The following is a 21896-nucleotide window of genomic DNA, read 5'->3' as shown; positions in this document are numbered from 1 at the left end:
TACTGTCCCAAATCGTTTCCTCAGGTTATCTTTTCTATTAAAGATAAGTTCATGCTTCTAAAAATTTCTGCCTGACATAGGCCACCACTGACCAATTGAGATGCTTGGCCAAAACGAAAAGCAAGTGCTTCAGAGCTATATATGCCATTTGATCCCAGTTGTTCCAGCTCACTGCACAAATTCTCTGAAATATTATATTTATTTTAGTAGAAGTGTAAGTCCAGATGATTTTAATGATGAACGGCCTTCAATGTAGTAGTCCTCTAATTGCTGAACGCGGATGTTACACCAGTGCTCATATGGAGCTTAGGCACCAAGCAAAGCCCAGCTCTGCAGAAGACACCCCTGCCACTCCCAGGCAAGCTGGCAGAGCTCCCCCAGATCCTTGAGGAACACCCTTGGGAAGTCAGCTAGTGTGAGAGAAAGTGAACACAGGGTTCCAGTCAACAACTAGCCACTTCCCTCCCTGAAAGGCTGTGACCATGGCTTTGCGATGCAGTGTTCATTTACTGACGGGCTCCTGCTGCTTCTCGGATGTATCCTAACACAAAAGAAAGATGTTGGCGAGCCAGGCAGTAAAGGGTTTGGACGAGACCTGCCAAACCTTGGTTTTCAAATCCCTGCTTGGCAAAGGCCTTACTGAGCTGAATGCTGTTGCCAGAAGCAGCAGGTTGTCTACTCGGAGGGATTGACTGGCCACAGTGAATTGTCATTAGTCTGAATGCCTCTTGAAGAGAGAGGCTTGACACTGTTTAGTGAAGAAAAAGTTAAAGTAATGCTGTCTAGAAACTTGGATGTGCAGGTCAGAACTTCCTTTTTAGCCATTTCTTTTGATTTATAAAGGCTATTAATTTATCTCAATGAAAATGAGGCAGTGGAGTTAATTACTAGGATTCCAATTTATTTTTTTCTGGTTGTGGTGTAATATTTTAGCTGTTGTAGTCCAGACTTCTTAGGTTACTGGGTGCAGGAAATAAATTTCTTTTATCTCAGGGCTCCATTCTTGTGTCTTATGTGTTATGCCTAGAGGAGGTTTTTCTGCCTAGTTGGGAATTTCTGCTCAAAGAATAGTTACCCAGCAGCTGGATAATTAACATTTTCAGTATCTCCTCAATTATAAAGATTTTAGGCTCTGAGGTCAGTTGGGTGGTTTCTAAAAATTGTACTGATAGATGTAAAAGGAGCCTTCACCAAAGCATCAACACATTATCAAATAATTTTATTTCAAAAGTATGGCAGTAGAAGTGATTAAGAAAGTGTGGGCAATCAAATAGACTTGCTTATCTTGTGATATATCACAGAGATGCATTTCAGAGACAGGAGGCTTGCTTAGTGAGGAAAATAACCTGTATTAGGAAGATAAGAGGTACAAGTGGCGCTCTCTCCCTCCCCCTCTCTTGGGTGTGATTGTCTCAGGCAACCATATTAGCAGAAGCTTAGATGCATTCTTAGCTTCTGGAACAGATTTACCAAAATGACAGCACATACTGAGGATGACGGTAATAACATGGGCAGTGCGTTCTGGAAGAAAATAAAGTTGGCATCTTGGAATGGTGGAAAACAGCTTTGGATAAGGATGTGCTTCAACAGAAATTAGTCTCTGTCCATAGACTTTATAGCAGCCAATCAGAACTGCTCTTTCAGTCAAGCAGTTAATAATATCTCAGCACTGTAGCTTAAGGGATACAATTTTCAAAATTATTGTAGTGTGGGGCTGATAAATTTCAGCATAAAGAAGGCAGTATTCCATATAATTTATTTTAGATTTCCATCTAGGGTATGTTCTGACACTCCACATGAAAGTCAAATTGTCCATGTAAAATGGTTTTCAGGTGATAAGTTGACCCCTGGGGTTTTAGTAAAATAATAGATTCAGAATTCTATCTGACTCTCCAATCTATAAAAGCTAGTTATCAGCTGTTTGAAGGATTTGATAAGAAGGAGGAAAAAAAAAAGAGCTTTTGTATAGTGACATTTTTCTCATTAATGGGGACAATGTTAGAATCACAAACTCCTCCTGGATTTGGTAGTAAATACTCTGCTGACATGTGTTTTGGGAGGTGGTGGTTCTGTGTGAGGAATGTATGTGTCTAATCCTCTGTGATATGCATATGGAACAAAGAATATTTCTAATAGACATGTACAGCTCTTCAAAAGAAGGGCGTTTACTGTGCCACCATCTGGCCATCATTTTTAAATGCATTCTATCACCAGAGCCTACCTCTGCAGAAGTTTTGCTGGCTAATAACTGTCTCATGGTGCCTAGAGAAACCCTGGAACAATAGCAACATGAACATTTTTCCTGCCAGCATTCTTCAGTATTTAAATGTAGCGCAAAACAAATGGTAACCTGAAAAGAAACGAGGTATTACTTTAAGTTCTGAACGCTCTTACAAAACCTGCTGTAAATTTTTTTCTAGTTTTGGTGGTTTATTTAATTGTACTTTCTTGAGAATACTTTTATAGGTAGTTCCTAGTGTACCATGTGGCTTCACTGTCATAAACTGATCCAAAGTTGGGCAGAGGCTTTGTTGCGTTTTGTTGTAGTAGATGGGTGTATCTGCATGTACATCCATACGAAGTGCAGCATTAGTAGGTAACAGGGCGGGAAGGTGACAGTATGGTAGGACTAGTGATAGTGACAGTGGAAGAAGCTTGCCTAATAAAATGTTTATGTTTAGTGCAGTTGAGTGTCCCTTTTCTATTTTGAGCAAAGAAAATACCTCCTGCTTTTTAGAAACAACTGTGCTTAAGAAAACTTGACTTTTCTACAGTCTGTGTAAACAAAAGGATTGTCTCAAAGAAAAACCCAAGTCCCTCTTCAGTTGTTCCTCATGTTAATCACTGTCCTGGATTTTCCCTGCTTGTGTCTGTGATGAACATTTAGTTCGCTGCGAAGGACTGCTGGGACTCTCTTGCTGGGAGTTTCGCAGGGCATGAAAAAGGCCGCAAGGAGGGCGCCTGTTTACCTCCTGGGTTCTGGGTGACTGGGGGAAGAGGCAGATGTCTCCTACTCGGAGGGGAACTGAGCAGTGCTCAGGGGTGGGGACACCTGGCACTCCCAGGTGGGGTAGAGAAGGGAAATTCAGTGACCCAAGATCTTGTAGGCAGAGTCATGGAAGAGCTGGGATTTTGCTTGTGGGACAGAGCCAAGCTTTAGAAGTGACAGGAGAAAGGAGAATTCCCTACCCCAGGCTGAGTGGTGTCTGTGGTGCTCTGTGAACCACTTGGAAATTTTCAGATTGGAAGTAAGACTGGAAAGAAAGATTTATCCTGCAGTGACACAACGGGGAGATTAATTTTCAAGCTTTTCTATTTAATCTAGCTCTCCAACAGATCAGACTTCTCATGCTTTAAAGAATAATTCTGTCCTGACAATCTAATAACATCTGCTCTTAGAAGTCTGGATTCTGTGGGTGTGCTTATCAGAAGGAAAAGCTTCTACCTAGAGACAATTGCTAATTCAGGGTCCCTGCGGATAGGATCAAAAAGAGCTAACTACTCTTAAACCTTGCCTTTTTCTGGTTTTGTCTGGTTGGTTTTAGCTTTACAGCAATAATTGGGTGCTGGTCCTGCAGGTGGCCAAGTTGTAACTGATGTGGGACAGGCCTGTTCACTCCCTTGAGTGAATTCCTGCTCACTCAGGTATATATGAGCTCTACTGAGGTCTGCTGGAGGGTGCTCAAAAGCGAAGCATCTGTCACGTTCTTAAAGTGCTTTTCTTCTGGAAGAGCAGATCTGAGGACCAGCAGAGTTTGAGAGTAACTCTGACTTCTGCTATTGACTGAATTTAATCTGCGTTAACGCTTTCTAAAGTAGCTGTATATTCTTCTTTGGGTTGTTTGTCACTCTGAGGCTGATTGTAAAATGTGTCATCCAATTTCAAGGTTTCAGGTGTTAGCACTGAAACATTTACCTATCCATTGAGGTAATTGTCAAAATGTTTGTATTTGTGGGCCCAGTTAATTGTAGGCCACACCTTTTAATTACTTGAAGCCCTGTGAGAAACTGTTTCCTTTCCTGGGGTGGGATGATGCACAGAAGGAAGTACTTCATCTGTGTTCCTCCATCCCCTTCGTGTGTTCTGGAAGTGCTAGGCTGAGACAGTGTCAGGTGCCGGAGCTCCCTAAGTATTCACTGCAAAACCTGTGACTGCAGCCATAGGAAGAGCTGGTGTCAGACATGGAAACATCATGATACAGGCCTGTAAGGAGAGTCGCCGGGCTCTGGATCAGGGGAGGCACACAGAGCAGCGACGTGTCCAGCGTCCGCCTCCTCAGAGCAGCTTTCCCCGGGACGAGGACAGCAATCCATTCCCCCGACAAGGTAAGATTACTAAGGAAGCCTCTCATAGAAGTGTTTTTATGAAAAAGTTCCTCCCACAACTTTTAACGTGGGAGTGGGGCATCTAGCCTAACGCTTTTAATTCAATTAATCTCGTAACTAAGATAAAAACAGGAGGAAAAAAATACTGGACAAAGCATTGCCTCCTTCAGAGGCACCGCTTTAGAAATCATCTCTTGCTTACACGAAGCATCGAGGCTGCTGGAGCAATGTAGATGTGAAGTTAGGGATATTCCTCACCTTCATTGCCTGTGTTTTGCCCTGTCTCTCCTATGGACAAGCTTTGTGGAGATGCCATGTTGTCTACTGCTAGACAAGGTTATGCTGACTGGCCAGACGTTTTTGGAAGTTAGTATGACTGGAGCGTGCTTGTGAAGACACAGGAACCTAACCAGCAATGAAAGTACTCGCGGAGAATGTAATTCTGTGTGAAGCGTGTTCTGGTGGAAAAACTTGTTGATGCTGCTGGCTGCTGAGCTCTGCTCCTGCCCTGTGCCACCCCGCTGTTCTGCCAATCCAGTTGTTCTGTAGGGTTGTTGTGTGAAATTAGTTAAAACAACTCTGTGAGTAACCTCCATTGCCCCCCCCCCCCCCTTGAGAAGCATGTCTCTTATCTCTTGGCAATGCTGTTATTGCTAGAAAAAAGTGCACGCGCGCAAAGACCAAAGCAGACTACGATGTTATCTTTCACAGTTCTGTTTCACTCATCCTTAAATTGGAAAATAGCCTTTGCTTCATGAATATGACGAGTGAACTACATAACATTAATAAAACAGAGATCCTAAATCCTGCTTGGAATTGCCATTGGCAGCTATATTAATGTCTTTTCAATTGTATTTTTTATTTGTAGCTTAGTAATAACTTAGGTAGTTCTGCTTGTTAGCTTTAGAGGAGGTTGAAAGTGCTTGGGATGCTCCAAGATTTCACCCCAGCTTCACAGCCTTCTGCATCGCCTTGGAACTGTGCTGGGGTTTGCATCTCTAGTGAAAGAGCAGGGGAAAAAAAAAAAAAAAAAAAAAAAGAGGAGCATTAAATTTACATCGCTATGCGGATGGAATGGGAAATGAGCTCTTTGCCACCAAGTGGAATCGGTAATATAATTTCAAGTCCTGGCTAACATCTGTAAACATCTGTGCCTTCCCACAGACTCTGACAAGAGATTTCAGAACATATTTCTTTAAAGAGGTCATTGAGGAATACAACCCCCAGGATGCACCGCATGCTAAGTGTTTTAATATGGCTTTCACACGGGCCTCACAGTGGGCATTTCCCCTTCGTAATTACGCTGAGAATCGCCGGCCTGAGGCGCACTGAGGGATCGCCCATCTGCCCCGCCAACACCGTACGCGGAAACGAGCCGCCATTTATCAGGGCCGCGCCGCGCCGCTCCCTTCCCTTCCTGCATACAAACGGCTGTTCGAGGCCGCTGCCAGGCAACCCGCTCCCTGCGCCCGGGTACCGCGCCCCGGCGCCGGCCTCGCTGCGGGGGGCCGGGCCCGGGGACACGTTTCGGGGTTGGTTCCCCGCCGCCTTGGGTCTCCCCGCGGCCGGCGCAGGCCGCTGGCGCCGCGCCCCCTTTCCTTCTCCCCCGCCCCCCCGCCGCCTTTCTGGCGGCCGTCGCCATGGAGACGGGTGGGCTCGGCGGGCGGGGCCCGGCGCGGGGCGGCAGCCATCTTCCCCGCCGGCCGCCAGCGGGCCCTGGGCCCGCAGCGGGCCGCCTGGCTCGGTCCCGCCGGTGGGTTGCGTTAGCCGGTGGCGCTCGCGTGTTAACCGTGCCCTCCACCTTGGTGTTAGTAGCACCGGGTGCAAGGTGAGTTTGAGGTATTGCAAAGCTTACGTTGTAACCGAACCGTGGTGTATTTCACTGTGTTTATCCAAAGACCTCTCAAGTCGCTGCAGTACGAGACGGCGGAGCTGTCGGTGGGAAGGGGTGCCGCAGAGGCTCACGGGCAGGGGCCCTGGCCCGCCACCGCTGCCTCCCAGGCCTCTGCGGGACCTGCTGGCTGGGCACGCAGCTGGCCTTCGGCGTGTTTTTCTGGACTTTAGCAGGCCTAAATGCTGAAAAGGACACCATCCCACCAATTCAGTCACAGAAGCCTGTGAGAGGGAAGCTGGGAATCGGTTAATGCAGGTGGCTGTTGGCTTGAGATGGCTTTTAGCCCTTCTGATATGTTCAGCAACTGCTGCCCGAGTCAGACATAGTGCCAGGGGTCACTCGTACAAAAATGCAATTTAAACGCAAAGGTGCTGACTATACTACAGCACTGGCAAGAGCTGTAATTTTAAATGGGGAAAAGCCTAAGTAGCAAGATGGCCACTTACTGTGGGCTTGCCATGTGTTCTAACAAAATTGATTAAACAAGGGACTGCCATGCTGCAGGGGGAAGGTTAACATACCATCCTCTCTGGATTTTTCCATACGAGGGAGTCGCGTGACCCACCTCAGCGCTGGAGTTCCCTGATGACTGTTCTGCTTTGTCATTCTCACCGATCGGGTGCAAACTGAGCCAGCCAGGAGGGGAGGGCCACCATTTTGTCAGCTCCTTTTCCAGCCGCTGTGTTACACTCGCTTCATGCGCGTTTCCTCTCTGTGCAGAGCCCATCTGTGTGTGTCTGCCTGCCCCCAGCCAGCCGATCATCCTTTATCGTGAAAAAGCAGAGGAAAAAAAAGTGCCTTTACTTTAATACAGAAATAGGTTATGTTTTTTGTTTTTTGTTGTTTTTTTTGTTTGTTTGGTTTTTGTTGTTGTTTTTTTTTTTTTCCCCTCAGAATTTATTATCTCCTGAAAAGGAAACTGCATGCCCAAAGCAGCTGTTGGGCTGACCTCCCTTCCCTACATGTGCGGCCCCTGTTGCATGCTGGTGGGGGGAAGGGAGAAGTGGGAAGGGAAGAAGTTGTTCTGCTCTGTCCTGTCCTGACCTTGCTGGATTTGGCTCTGCAGCTGGGGGCCGAGTGGACAGTGGTGACTTTCAGCCTGGGGAAGGCTTGGGTGCGCCTGCGGTTGCAGGGGGGCTGCACACACCCCCTTCCCTACAGCAGAGCTGTGTCAGCACGTGGACTGGTATCTGTCTTCCCATTCCCTTTCAGAGTTCATAAGATGTTAACTTTCGAAAGGGAGGTCCCCCTTGTGTGTTTATGTCAGTGATTTTGGGTTTTAAACTATTCATGCATGAAAAATGACTGTAGGAACTGTATACTCCCATGTGTGACTAATGACTACATGGGAACACAGATTACAGCAGTTTTGCACTGAGACTGCTGCAGTTTACATGCTGTCTTTGGGAACGTTACGAAACGTTTTTAAATGGTGGTGCATGTTAATGCATTGATTTCAATCAGTCTTTTTTTTGTCCCTTTTGGATTTGTTCAACTTAACAGCTAGCGTGTCTCATGTTTGCTCTAAGATATGCCTGGCAAATTAGGCAAATTAAAAAATGCATGCAAAAATATGGCGCTATGCGCATGTATCAGGTTTGTTATTTATTAATAGACTCCAATTTCCATATGATAGCCTACTTTGTTTTTTTACTTTGGCTCAATGGATAGTTTATGCCAATTACATGTAGTTTTAACAGCTTTGAAATCTGTTTTTGCTTTTCTTATGCATAAAGACATGGATTCTGTTTCAGGTTTTAATTAAACTCTACACTGACTTTAAAGATTCTATTGTCCTTTTCATTTAAATAGGATTTTTGTTAGATCTTTAACAAGACCTCAGTGGGGTAATAAATCTAAGCAATTGTCCTTATTAGGAGTAGATTATCCTCAAGAGATGGAAAGTCACAGAAGTAACTAAAACCATTTGTAGAGACTGAACTAAGGCTTTTTCTTCCTAAACATTAAACAGACTTGCGAATGACTTGCTTGGGCGCTCAAATTAAATTAAATGATATTTTGTTTATTTTTCACATTTTCAGTGTAGGCTATTTGCATTTACTTAATCTTTGAGTTTGACTGAGCAAAATTCACTCCTGGGTAAGGATCCTTACGTTGAGTATACAAGCTGTAAATGAAACTCGGTATATCCTGCAATTTCTTTTGTCAGTAACCCTTGCAACACTTGTAATTTATAGGACCCACTGACCTAGTGAGTGTATTCTTAATTCATTGTATTTGCCACAGTAGATGAGTCTTGGCTAAGAGTTAGTCTTGTGTTTGTCCCACACTCCAGCCAAGCAGAAGAACTGCAGAGTATGTAGCAGTGTGCAGCTTGTCCAAAGATCTCCTCAGATGCTGGACTAAAAACACAAGTTCTTAGTCAGAGGAAGCCTGCCACAAAACCAACAGTTCTGCCTAAGTTTGGCCTTCACGTGTTTGCATACTGCGAGGAGGTGAAAGGGGATTTGACTCTAATGGTTCGTTTTGTTTCGGCTGTTTGCTTCGTTTGAGGGTATTCTCCATTCTGTAGGTGCTCAGGCCTTGTTTTGTTCCCGGTTTTAATCATTGGCTGGCTTCTGACGGGACATGGCCTCCTTTACACACACAGTCAAATCCTGAATTTCTGCCATACGTTTAATTCCCAGCTTTGTTACACACGTTGTAGTGCAATTTTTTTAAGCATCCAGTTATTTGGAAGCTCCCTTGCATGGTGCCAGGTTCGAGACACTCCTTTTTAGGACTTAGTTCAACCCAGAAACCAACAGGCAGAGATGTTGATCAGGGACATCCTTATGGTAAGACGCATCGTGAGACAGGCGGGGTTTTTTTGCTGGCTTCAGTTCCTGCGCTGACTGAGCTGCTGCCCTCTGCAGAGCACGCTGCAGGAAGCTGGACTCCAGGGACACGGCTGCACGTGACCCACCCACGTCCGCCTCCACCGGGAAGGAGCCCACAGCCCTGCTCAGCAGATGAAGACAAACCCTTCTTGGTTGCTGCAGCTGCACCAGCTCTCAGCCACCAGGTATTTAATGTCTCGAAGCTCTCCTGTCCGTGGGCTCCTCTGTCCCTGTTCTGCAGGCCGGCGTCTCTGTAGAGCCAAGCACTGTCAGCCTCCAGTCTGCTTCTGCTCCCCACATGGTACTCTGCTGTGTTTCTCTGTTAAGAGACTTCACCTCAACCCTTCTTGTCTTCTAAGTGACACTGTAGTGATACTTTGGGGCAGAACAAATTATAGTAGAGGAACATAGCTCATAAATATTAATTTCTAATTAGAGAATTGCTGCATATTCTAGACAAAATTGCAGGTTTTGAGCCTTCATCTCCTGCTTTCCACATCACTCAAATGGCAAAGATTTTTGGCATGGTAAGTCACAGAGGGAGGTGGAAGATGTGGTGCAAAGTGAGGTAATGCAGTTCTTCAACATCATGGCTTCTCTGTGCCCTGATAGGAAACTTAGAAAAATAGAAGGTGCTGACAGCAGATAAGTCACCTGGTTGCTGCTCTGCTTTTGGCATAAAGCGAGGGGAGGAAATGCACACCCTGGCTTTTAGGCTCAGATTGCAACTCTTCCTTCCTCCCAGTGCGGTGCACATTCATAGAGTGGCAAACCTAGGCTGAGTCCTGCTGCTGATTTAACTTTTACACAAGATTATGAAGCGGCTAAGAGTGCTCAGCCTTTGGGGCAGATTCTGGGGGAATTAAGAGATTCTCTATCCTGTATCATGTGGCAACTAGACCTGATTTAGGCAATGCCGTATCTCAGACAAAATCCACGGGGCATAGTTTTGCTCCAGATTCTCATCAGGATGTGGGATTTTCCCTCTGTTTTCTCCAGCAGCAGAGCCAGGAGCTAACCTGTTCTTGGCACTGCAAGGTGAGATCGAGAGGGTACAGCTCTGCACCTTGCCAAGAGGTGCATCTCTTCTCTTCCTTCTTCCCTCCACCCCTGTTTCTGGGGATGTATGCTGTCGTCATAGGCAAGTGCTGGAGCTCTGTGTCTGCAATATGAAGGTGGCAATGTGTACGCAAGAAATGCAGGGCTAGCTAAATGGACTTCTGCTGCTTGCCGATGTGCATGATCTGACAATTAAAAGAATCCCTTCTTGCCTTGCCCTCTGAAGGAACCTGTGTTACTTTCCAATGGCAAGTATATACCGCAGCATCAAGTGTGCCTAGATGCTACTTGCACATCGGCCACGCAGTGAGCCAGTGGCCTTCTGCTCTGTTCGCAGCAACCTCCCTGGAGGGGGAGCAGGCTGCTCAGAAGGTTGGGGGGTACCTGTGCATCACAGGTGTGAAAAGCTGCCCTCTTTCTGCCCGGAGGCACAAACCTGCTTTCACTCTGTGGAGCAGAAGAGCTGGGGTCCAACAGTGGTAGGTATCCCCGAGTATCTGCAAGATGAAGGTGGCATGTGGATATAAGAAATCCAGTTTGCTTCTCAACGTAAGTAGGTGAGGTTTGGGTGGGAAAGTAATGGGAATGCTAAATGATTGCTGCTAACACTTAGTAAGATGACAGCAAATCTCCTCTATATTAATGTTCAACTTTTGAGACTAGATTGAATCTTCTTTTATTAAAGAAGGTAGGAAGCCTAGAAGTAGCTCTTTAATCTTCAACTGGAAAATACAATTTTGAAATCCATTACCTTAGGAATGCAGTAATCAAACAGAGTAATAACTGATGTTAAGCCTACTTTGAATGTTATTTAAAGTACTTCTCAGATGGAAACAAAAGTTGATAGGATGGTGTCAAGTTCACTTGGACATCTGCTTTGCTTATGCAGTTGCCCATGCAAGGAAGAGAAGTTGATCAGCATGTATTTTCTGGCTATGTGATTGTTTGGGAACTATCAAAGGCTAAAAAGTCATTATGTGATTCATAAATACTTCCATTTGCTATTTGTTGCAACAAAAGGCTGTTGGAACTGCATCAGTGTTACTTTATAGGCACAGCTCTGCTCATGAGGACTTCACCTGGATGGGTACCAGTGTCCACATCTTCAGGAATCTTCAGCGTTAGAGAGAAAAGACCTGTTAGTCAGTCTCTCCTCTCTACTGCTGAACTATTCCCCTTGGCACATTTTTGATCTCCCCTGGTCAATCTGCACCTGATACCGTGTATACATGTGTCCTACTGTTCCCCAGACTGTAATACTCTCCTGTTTTTCCCAAATGCTGTCACATTTCCTTTCTCCTTGCCGTGTTTTTCATCTTTCTTTGCCCGTTTGTATAACGCATCTGCTCTCTCTGTTGTTTTCAGCTTCTAATTTAATACCACTGGTGAATTTCTCAGTCTCTCTGCAGATCATTAAAAAGAGGCTATGTGGGACTGCTTGTAAAAGAAAACGCTGCATTCCCAAGATAGGTTACAGACTGGTGTGTGTCAGTACTCTTTGTTTTGGAACGTTTAGCTTTGTTTAGTTCTTTAACAGATGCAAAATGGTCTCTGGATCTCTTGTTTGCCACTTCAGTGTGAGAATACAAGGAACACAAATTCAAAAGTTGCAGGACTTGAAAGGACCTGTGCAGCCCTAGGGAAAGGGCAGTTTGCCATGTAAGCAAAACAAAAACCCAAATGAACAAAATCCCAGCCCAGCCACAAAACCAGTCTGTCCCCAGCCTGCGGGCAGGTGAGGGAAACCCTTTCCTCCTTCCTGCGCCCTGTACAGTCTGTTTCAACCCACCATCATGCTCAGTAGCTGGAGAGCTGGCAGAAACAGATGTGTGCCTGAAATACCATCGCACAGTGAAAGGCCAAGCTGGTGTGCCTGTGGCGCAAGGTGAGAGGAGTTCTGCTCTTTGTTGCCATTTTGGTGCTGCTCCTGCGAGAAGCCGGGGGTCACGTGATTGCTTCAATCCAGCAAAAATCTCTGTGGCTGATGCTGCCAAAAGGAGCATTTGTGTGCTGTGGTGGGTGGCAGAGTTGGATGAGGGAACAAATCCAACTGCGAGCTGCCGCGTTGCCTCATCAGGTCAGCCTGAATGCTGGTATTGACACAAAGGAGGGGGTTGTTGGGGCAGGAAGGGAAGATGGGCTGACACGGGCTGAGCAATGTCACCACAGGGTCAGGGGAGAGTGAGACTCTTGGTGCACGAGTCTCTCCCTGGTGCCTGGTTTTAGGATGTGGATGGCACTGCTGTGCCTGTGAGGGCTGCGCATGTCAGGTGATGCCCAGGGTGGGGTAAATCTGTGCCCAGGCGTTAAAGCAGCATTGGACTGACAGACCCATCCCTTCATTTTGCTTGTGCTCCCTGCTGGGGTTTGTCGCTAGGAAAGCTCTCGTTCTCAGCCCTGCGTTAGGCCAGGGGAGGTGGTTTCGTAGTTGCGCCTCTGACTGGGTTAAAGGATGGCCTTGGGTAGCAGCAGGATTTCTGAAAGCACCCTGCAGGCTGCATCTCCTGGCACAGACTGCCTGCGCCCTTGGTCCTCCTTGGCTTCGGTGCAGGAAGCAGCACAGCGTTGCCCGGATGGTAGTTTTAACTCTTTGTTACCTAAAATTCAGACGGTGTCCAAGCAACACAGCAGTAAATAAACCACTGTCCCCTTTGTACAGAGTCACATCCTTCGTGTTGCCCCTGCTACTAGTGTTAATAATGTTGTGTGCAATTCTCCACGCACAGACTGGGGATTGGGGAGTGTAAAGTGTGCCTCGGGGGCTGGTAGCAGCAGTGAGTGTTTGAGGCTGGATATAATACCCGCTGGTGCTGGATGAACTTGCTGTCAGGTAACTATATAGATAATGTTTAGCCTCGGTCAACAGCAGGGCTGTAAGCTGAAACAAATAGCTCAGTCTTGATTCCTTTTTCTGGAGGGGATGATGCAGAAGGAAATTGAATTAAAAATTAAACGTGAAATGAGCTCAAGGCTTTTTACCGACCACTCGGAACTTTAAAACATCTGATATTAACAAAAGAACCTATTTAAAATAATGGTAAACTGCCATCTGCTGGTAAAAAAGTAATGCACATAATGAACAAGCAGACTTTCGAAGTAATAAACAATTCTTTTGTATTTGACATGCTACAGTCAAATATATACATGACATGGAAGCTGCATATATTTATTTTACTGTTTTTCATCTCCATTTGCATTTTCATATAGAATATGCTAAACAGATGCCTATAACATAACTAACTTTAACGACAAGCGCAGAAAACCAAAGACAATAAGAATAAAGAATGAGGACTAATAAAAGCAGATGAGCGATCAGGATGGTGACAGCCTCCAAATGTGTCCTATTTACATTGCTAATAATGAATCACAAGCACTTCCTTTTTCAATTCCCCCCATAGACCCTCCCGTATGACCAGAATTGTAGCACTGAGAAACATTTCCTGGCTTCTTCAGTTTGATTTTTTTGTGTGTGTGTGTGGTTCCTCAGTCAAGCTTGTAAATAGAAACTGGGTCTTCAATTGTTCCTGATTTAAGTAGGTCATCTTCGCCAATACACGAATCTCTTGTCTTCTTGTAAGCCAGGTCAGCTATTGAAAGGATATGGAAAATACTTACTACACAAATACGGCCAGAGAAAATAATTTAACACGGGACCGCTCCCAAATTATATGGCGTTACACAACCAGTTTCCATAAATCACAAGTACGAGTGCACTACAGGGGAGAGGCTATCAGATTTCATGTTTGTATAGTGCTTACCAAGTAGGTGTGCTGAGCATGACTGGGTCCCTAAGGTGCTGCTGCACTATAAATAGCGGTATTAGTGTGAATTACCTCCAATGCAAACATCAGACCACTTGCCTTTTTCATATGCATGCAATTTTCTTTTATGATTGTGGTTATTCCAAACATAGCCCATTGTTTTAGCAAACTGATCTTGTCACAGGAAATGTTTAAAACGGGCAAAGAAAAAATAGGTCAGTTCTTCCTTTGAAATCAGAGAGAAGTGTGTATTTGTAATATTTCCCAGGTTTATTTCCTTGGAGCAGGTTTGGCAGGTATGAGAGGAAGTTAAAGATTTATTTCTGGTGCTATGTACCAGATGTCATACCTGCTCTTCTGAGACAGTTGCTTTTATCTCCAGCAGTACCTGCTCTAGTAGCAATGAAAAAAGTGACTTGAATCCCATTTAAAGCATGTAGTGTGCACTGTTCGCATGCCACTAAAGGAAAGGGAAGGCTTGTTTGGGAGACTCCAGGCAGAATCTTTATGCGTCATCATAAAGCAAACATGTTTGCATCCCTCTCAACAATGTTTTTGCCTCTTTGAAGAAGTGATGAATTAACGTGCCCAAATCCAGGACTTGCAACCCCAGCACAGGCTGTGAAGGTCTACGAAGACGTCCAGTTTGAAGCGCCGTTGTATTTATGGGGTTTCTGCACGTGGCTCAGTTTGTAGCATCCAGGTGGATCTTTGTAAAGGACTGTTTCTGGGGAATCTGTGGTGCTGTGTGTACTCCATTCACACTGGTCTTAATCGAACGCTGCTCAGCGTCTTGCCTGCTGAGGCCCTGCTTGGTGGCAGAGGAACATTAAGAATATAGGGCCAAATCCTCAGCTCAGGAAAACACCACAACTTTTTTTGACTTTTAATCTGTGGAGGATCTGCCCCGTGGTGCATGGTCGCAGGGTCACACACACCCAGCTCCGGGCCCTGTTTACTGAAATGCTCCAATAGCAACACAACACGATCAAAGGGAGACGGAGCCAGGGGAACAGCGGTGCCCATGGATACCTGTTAACAGGTGGGAGCTGAAGCACACAGTTGCCATCAAAGACGCTACTGTCCTCTGCTTTGCTCTGCAGCGCTTCAATCTCCCTGCTAACGGGACTCTGCCTTCCAGCTGAAGCTTGACTGATGGTTGAAATAACAGTCCCAGTTTATTCCAGGTATGCCACTGACCTGCATGACCTATAGGAAGGATAAGGTAAAGGCAATCAAAGCAGCATACTCCTGTAGCCTCTAAGGGCTATAAAAATGGAAACATGGGAAACAAGCTAGTAGATATGTGAAGGAAAGAAACGAGGACGGGGGTTCACTGTTCCCTGCTAATAGGCTAAATCAGGAGTTCAGTGGGACTGAGGTTTGACCCAGCAAGAGAAAGGAGATGAATAAAAAATGATCAAAAGATAGAGCTGGTATTTCCTTCATGTTATGCTAGAATCACTCTGTTCAAAAAGTCTCTCGAACCATGGAGAGCTGGGGCGGGCAGGGGTGAAGAGGTGGGTTATGGTGATGGGAGGGTATTGTCATTACATAAATTGGAGCAGTTCGGGTCTGTTTAACTGTTTAATGCTGTATCCCATTTGTCTTTTCTGAGCTTACTTTGCTGTGGGATGGGGGAAATCGTGCTGACAGCAAAACTGGTTGTTTGGCTGTTTCCTTTCTCTGTGTTTCCGGAAAATTAAGTGCTGTGTCCTGCCTATGCTATGTTCAAGGTTTGGCAAAGGGCTTTTGATGGGTTTGCCATCCTTTTGGCCAACGCTTAATCCTGTTTCCTTTTCATATTATCCCTCCTGTACTAAAATGGAGTGGTCAGGCTAAGTAACAATAAAGCTGTTAGCGGTTTACCAAGGAGCAGGAATACCATCAGTCAGTGGCCAGTTTCTAGCAAAGTGTAGTTCTCAAGATGAATTGAGATCCTTGTCTTTGCATGGTGGACTCAGAAGTGATACCTAGCAGTTAAGTGCTGTTCAGAAAACAATAAAACATTCAGTTTCAAAATCAAGAAGCATGAAATAGGTATTATTTCACTGGCACAGAGAAGGAGGGAATGCTAAGAGAATCATGTGATGGCTGCACAGTTGTTAGTTTCTGTGAATATAGTGACATTTGGAGACCTCCAGTATTCATCTGAAATAAACACGAAATAAGACTCAAGCTATATGCTTGTCAAAGCAAAGCATAGTGATCAGCTAATACGCCTATCAGTCAGGCAGTGTATATGGAGATATTCTGCTTTCACACTGTCTGCTGATTGGAATTGGGCCCACAAAGCAGCCAGGTGATTAATCTGCAGGGGTGTATTTTTTCTGAACTGTTAATGTCCTCTGTTTCAGAGCAACAGCCCATGGCTCATTAAGCAGGGAAGATTTGAATGCAAGTGTGAAGGGCAGCACACAAAGATTCTCCACACATCTCTTGTTTGAGCCTTGGAGATTAGAAAAATGAAGTATTGGAGAAAGTTTGTCCTGTGCTGGGGCTGAACCAGTACTTTCTGAAAAGCAACGATACTGTTAGAAAATATTTATGTATTTCAGTCAACAGGGATAAAATCTAAAGCCACAAGGCTCTTGTAAGGTGGTAGTGGACACTTGGTACTAGCCCAGAAATGCACAGCTGCCACTTCAGCTGACCTGCTGTGAGAATCATGCTCTTTTTAAGTCTGTTGCTCCATTTCTTTGGTGATTACATCTCTCTCTCTCGCTGCGTTCTTCCCACCCGTACTGCTTGTGTACTCTGGCATCAGATGCTGAGAAAGCAAATGGGGCTGCTGAGTCCAACTGCCTCAACAGAAATGCAACAGGGGAAATAAATACCCACTCTGGAAGATTTTGTAATATTAGATTAATCTTAAGGGGATCATCTTGAGGTTGTTAGTCACTGTTTGTAGTCTGTGTTGCACCTGTTTGTGAAATTAATTTCTGTCATCAACTGAAATATTTGAAAATATGTTGATTTAGGGAAAAATTTTTCTGACAATATGTTGTTATGTAAGCATTAATTTATTAACCCTAGTAACTTTCTTGAGAAATAGGGAAGTATTTCAACATTGGTTTTGCAGATGGGAAAACTTAAGGCTCAGATGTATAGATTTAGATCTGCATATTCCAGTGTCTGCTAACTAGGCATTTGGCCCTGCTCACTTTTCACTCAAGTCTTGTCCTCACCTGAATTCCTGATCATGGAGCAGCTGTGTCCAATGCAGCTCCTGGCACCTCTCGGATTGCATCCTGTGAGCAATTGCATGCTGGGAGGGAGGGCAGCTGTGAGGATGGGTTATTGTGGAAAAGGGGCAAGGAAGATGAGTGAACGACTGTCTTGCTTCAGGCTATGACAAAGATGTGCCAAGCTCCCATTTTGAACCTGGGAACCAGGGAAGGAGAGCGGCTGCACGGGAGGGAGCAGACCAAGGATCTCTGCTTCCACTCTCACACGTTCAGATTGGGCAAGCAAAGACAATAAGCCAATATTGGGAATACAGACTAGAGTTGCAAAATCATGGGCCCAATCTAATAATTTCTTGGCTCCAGGAACAGGAGACTGTTGTAAACTGTTGTAATTATCATGGACAACAAGGTCGTTGGAAACGGGAGTGCCCAGTATGCCAAAACAAAACAAGCCTCCCAAAAAGACCTCTCAGTCCTGTGGTGCAATCTTTCCCTGCTCCATGGGCTGCCCTAAATGTAACTATTATATTATTAGATATTTACCCATGATCTGGAGTTCCACAGGGCGTGGAGATACAGTGACAAGTGGAAGGACTGAGGATGCTTGTGAGAAGGGAAAGCAAGCAGGTTTCAGGGGCTTCTGGGCTTTGCTCTCTGCTGAACCTCTACTGTTTTTTTCTTTATTTTTCTCTCCTGTTATGCTTTAAAGTTTTACTACAAAGAATTAGAGGAAATTTAGCAATAATATTGCCTGTGGAGACTAGGAAAGTAAGAATACATTCTACATCACCACTTCCCTTTGTTTGTCTTTTTTGTCTTGTTTATCTTTGATCAGCTGCAGATGAAATAACCAGCTAACTGATTTCACATACAGGGCTGCCACTCATACTGATGAAACTCTGCTGACATGGGAGTATGCTCTGTAGCAGTCTAGCAGTATCCATTTCTTATTCCAGTACACTGGCAGGTCACTCAGGGAGACTAAAAACTCTATTCTGAAGTGGAAAAGAAACTGCAATTTCAATTTTGTTTTGATTTGAAATTTTCCAGCTACCTATCAAGACCAAATCCTTGAACTATTTACTTAGAGTAACTGAAATACCCCTGTTTGAAATAGTGGATATGCAAGATTTAGCCATTAAAGAGTTGGGGTAAAATTAAAATCCCCTTCAATAATAACTAAAGTCGGAGAAAATCTTTCAAGAAAATTAAACACTTGATCGAAAAGAGAGAAGGGTTATTGTCGAGAGCATAAAGATTAAACAGGAGAGTTGTCTCAGAGAATAACCATCAATGATAAGTAGCAGGCAGTTAATAATATCCCCTCAGGGATCTTCTTTTACTCCTGTAGGTTTTTGGACAAATACAATATTACATTTTTTACAGTTAAAGTGTGAGAGAGCTTCATGTCATTCTGGAGTAGCAATAAAACTTCAATGGAGTAAGGACAACTGGAGAGGTGGGGAAGGGGGTGACCCAGAAGCTGAAACAGTGGGCAACCGGTGACCTTTTTTTCCAAGTAACTCTACTTTTTAACCCCCAAATTCTGAGGCCTGTTCTCAGTCTCCCTGATGTGCCTCTTTTTTTGTATCCGCAGCACTGTATTAGTGCTGAGCTTTTATATGGTATTGCCCCTTGTTATACAGCAGCTGAAAATGAATGAGAGACCAAGTAGACTAAGGGTGTGATTCCATGTTGTAATTAAGAGCTGGTTTAAAGCTTGAACATGCAAATGGTTGAATTGGCAGAATTAAAGGGATGGTAATCTGCAGCCAGGGGAAGGTGCATAGGGTGGAAAGGATGGGGGCAGGAGGGTGCGGAGAACCTCTCAAGCCAGCTCTGCAGCTGGAGAAACTGTAACATGAAACGGCTCCCTTGATCTCTCATTTTTCTTCTCTTATTCTCTCCTCCTTTGTAATTACAATAATATATCTTTTTGTTCCTTAACCACCTTGTGGCCATTGCAAGCATTTAAGAATTAATGCAGTTCTCACACATGATGCACATGTTCTGCATGTCCCCTTGTGTCCCTCCATTTATTCATTTATCATGTACACACAAAATTCCCATAAAATATTAATCTGAAATACAAATCTCTTTTTGCATCCTGGGAGCATTTGCATATAGTAATGTTAACGAGATTATTAATTCTGCATGCACGGTCTGTGGACTGCATACAGGGCCAAATCTCTCTCAGCAACTATGCTGAAATCAGTGACAATTTCAGAAATGTTATTTTCATATTAAAAATGCTGAGTGGAAAGTGACAGTTTCTTAGAACTGAAGTATTGTCCTTAAAACTCAAACAAGAGGATTTGAAGCTTAGTTTTCAGTTTTTCCTTCTAAGAATTCCTCTGCTCTGTATTTCTGCCCAATGGTTCCTAATAGATTAGTACAGTCTGGAAACAAAGGGATTTTTTTTTTTTTAACAGTGCTGTAATCCATGGGGAATCTGAACATTTCTTTTGCCTTTCCTCCTTGTTGGGAACATCAGTAGCTACACTTCTGCCAGTTGGGGTTAGGTTGCCCTGGAAAGGGCAGAACGTGCTGGTGCAGATGGACCAAAAATAATTTGGTGAGGCTGGAGAGAGCATCATTTTCTCAGGGGTAACAGAGCAAAAACTTTCTGAGCAGGCGCTCGATGAGATGGAATGGCCAGGAGGATTCTCCTGTGGTGGGGAAAATCTCTGCACCTCTTTCCTGGCTGTGAGCATTGGCAGGGTAGGGCGGTCCTGCCTTCCACAGAGGCGAGCTCTAGGGCACCTTGGAGGCCCATGGAAGCTGAGGGGGTGGCTCTGGAGCAGGGACACATCTAGCCTAGGCTTTACTCTGGAGGGAGGGAAGGAAGGAAGAAGAGGAACAATCTTGTCTGAGCCTGATGGTCTGCGCCGGCCTGCTTGGATCCTTCACCTTCCAAGGCAGGCTTAAGACAAAAAGTAGTACCAACAATGAAAGATGGGTTCTTTGGTCTACACCCAAATCCCACCAGACACAGAAATATCAGGGCACATTACATACATCCCTTCCCCAGGTTCAGTTCACTCCCCAGCAAGTAATTTTGTTCTCAGTGGTGGATTGGTAAAGGGTTGAGTTTCCTTCAGTAAAACCTGCGTCACTGGAAGTTTCCGAAGGCTTTTTACTGGGGAAGGCCCTGCAGCTGAAGTCGGACCTTTCCTTCTGCTGGGTAGGGAGAGGTGAGAGGAGGTTGCGAAAGCGGAGCAGGTCCCTCCTGCCAGGTGCCGCACCCCGGGGGGGAAGCCAGGGCTCTCAGTGGGGAGCACGTAATGGGTCCCTGGTTGCTGCTTCTGGGTCTCACAATGCCCTGTCTGTGCTGTAGTAAAATGAAAGCACTTCTTCGTGTTTCAGGAAACAATGTATTTTCAGTTTGACTTTATTTCTATTCTGATATTCAAATGTAAATGTCTGTAGTTTGTGAAAACAGTCAGTGCTTTACTGTCTACAGGAACAATGCCGTTGATCCCTCAGCTCCTAACTGTAAAGCATTCATTTGGCTATACAGCTTTTAAAAATATTATAAATGAAGCATGTGAGACAACCTCCACAGCTGGAGTTAAGCACTTCCACGTGCTTGCTGAATCAGGGACCAAGTTGTTAGAAAGATCTTTCAGGACTGACTGGAGATCCATAAGAAATTGTCTTGACTTAACCAAGCCATCATATTTCTCTTAATTACCACCACTACATCATCTTTTTTCTTTCACTTCCTTCTTATTCATGCTTAAATGAGAAACATCTGTTTCCATTTTTCACATTGTTCTGTTATGTGAGTAACGATATCAAACATCTTTTTTTTCCTGCACTGTGAAAGAATAAATTAGTGTTAAGTTTTGTGAAGTGCTTTAAAACACTAAAGCAAAACATCTGTTTCAGCTGCAGGTCATTAAGATGAAAAATCCTAGTCTGTGTGCAGTGCAAAACTGCCAAAAAATTTATCAGCCCAAGCACATTTCTTCACCTGTCTTTTACTATAACAACTGAAGATGGCAAAAGGGCAGTAAATCTTGTCTTCAGGGATGGAGCAATTAAAAGTGCTCAGTGCTGTAATTCACAGCAGTACCTTGTAGTAATGAATCCCGGTCTGATCTGGAGACGCCTGGAGGTTGCTCCAGTGTCGTAGACTTCAAGTGGAGAGTCTCCTTGACCTCCACACCTTCCAGCCAGATGCAGCGTTGTGCAGGATTGCCTAATCCCCTGTAGATGTTTGTGTTACTGAACTTCAGCTGAAAATCCTCCTGCCTGCCCCCAATCATTTTAAGATTTGGAGATTGTTTCCAGGGCAGGTGGCCAGAGTAAAGCGCAACTGGCAAATCTACTTTACACGTGAACTGAGATGCTCTTTACGTGCCAAAGCCCAAATGTAGATGTCTGTGTTCCTTTGTTGATAATGATCTCCTTTGTAAAGCACTTTGAGGTCTAGAGATGAAAAGCCAACAACTACCTGAGAGCTTGGCTATTAATAAATAAAATAATGAATATTAACAATGAGTGCATTCACTGAATTCTGTAGGAAATGCCAGACCTTTCGGGCAGGCCCTGGCAGGCAGGTAATAGCTTACTCCTAGAAGAAGCTGGGTCCACCCTTGTTTCCCTCTGTCGTTAATTAAAAGGCCCAGATCCTTCCTAAGTGTAAAGGAGGTGTTCATCATCTGGCAGGAATGGGCTCCAAAACTTGTAGCGTTTTAAGGGGAAATACTTGTTTGTTCTTCCAATCTGCTAAAGCAGCAGCCAGTGCAGTGTTGAGCAACTCTACTGCACTGTGCTCACAGCCTCCCTGGAGCAAATGAACGGGTTGGTTTGGGGTCTGTAG

At 44.7% G+C, this 21896-nt stretch overlaps 1 protein-coding gene across 1 annotated transcript in view; it reads left to right on the top strand.

Annotated features, from left to right (window-relative positions):
* Positions 1–6012: 6012 nt before the first annotated feature.
* Positions 6013–21896, top strand: part of ZNF644 (zinc finger protein 644) — an 85282-nt gene continuing 69398 nt past the window's right edge. The window contains exons 1-2 of the mRNA XM_087731319.1: positions 6013–6154; positions 9097–9245. The gene's annotated coding sequence lies outside the window, so the exon portion shown is untranslated. The remainder of the gene's footprint in view (positions 6155–9096; positions 9246–21896) is intronic.

The sequence above is a fragment of the Nipponia nippon genome, unplaced genomic scaffold (genome assembly GCF_047370975.1).
Source record: "Nipponia nippon isolate SJK-2023a ecotype South Korea unplaced genomic scaffold, ASM4737097v1 scaffold_5, whole genome shotgun sequence".
Taxonomy (NCBI): Eukaryota; Metazoa; Chordata; class Aves; order Pelecaniformes; family Threskiornithidae; genus Nipponia; species Nipponia nippon.
Note: the sequence above shows the minus strand (reverse complement) of the source record. Positions and strands in the feature narration are given on the sequence as shown.